The sequence below is a fragment of the Acyrthosiphon pisum genome, chromosome X (genome assembly GCF_005508785.2).
Source record: "Acyrthosiphon pisum isolate AL4f chromosome X, pea_aphid_22Mar2018_4r6ur, whole genome shotgun sequence".
Lineage (NCBI taxonomy): Eukaryota > Metazoa > Arthropoda > Insecta > Hemiptera > Aphididae > Acyrthosiphon > Acyrthosiphon pisum.
The window spans coordinates 9053855-9054797 of NC_042493.1; positions in this window are offsets into that span (position 1 = coordinate 9053855).

Consider the following 943-nt stretch of genomic DNA (forward strand, 5'->3'; position numbering starts at 1 on the left):
TTTTTTCATAATTTTTTTACAAAAAAGATAGGGTTTAATATACTTAAGTTTACGTGTAAGTTTCATAAGTCTTAGTTAATTTTTGAATTAACTACAGCTCGTCCCCGTCTACAATTTGGACTATATTTCAGCACCTGTGGCGGTGGAATCCCGTCCCATTTCTCCAATACTTAATATTTTTTCACCATTTTTTTACCAAAAGATAGGGTTTAATCAACCCTAAATTTTGATATACTTTTAGTAAGTTTTTATTAATTTTTGATTTAACTACAGCTCGTCCCGTCTAAATATTAACCTAATTACCCGCACGTGTAGCGGAGGAATCCCGTCCCGTTTCTCCAATACTTAATATTTTTTCATAATTTTTTTACCGAAAGATAGGGTTTAATATACTTAAGTTGACGTGTAAGTTTCATAAGTATTAGTTCATTTTTGAGTTAATTACAACTCGTCCCGTCTAAATATTGACCTAATTACGCACACGTGTGTCGGTGGAATCCCGTCCCGTTTCTCCAATACTTAATATTTTATCATAATTTTTTTACCGAAAGATAGGGTTTAATATACTTAAGTTAACGTGTAAGTTTCATAATTCTTAGTTCATTTTTGAATTAACTACAACTCGTCCCGTCTACAATTTGGACTATATTTCAGCACCTGTGGCGGTGGAATCCCGTCCCGTTTCTCCAATACTTAATATTTTTTCATAACTTTTTTACAAAAACATAGGGTTTAATCAACCCTAAATTTTGATATACTTTTAGTTATTTTTAATTAATTTTTGATTTAACTACAGCTCGTCCCGTCTAAATATTAACCTAATTACGCGCACGTGTAGCGGTGGAATCCTGTCCCGTTTCTGCAATAGTTTTTATTTTTCATCATTTTGTTACCAAAGATAGGGTTTAATCAACCCTAAATTTTGAAATACGTTTAATAAGTA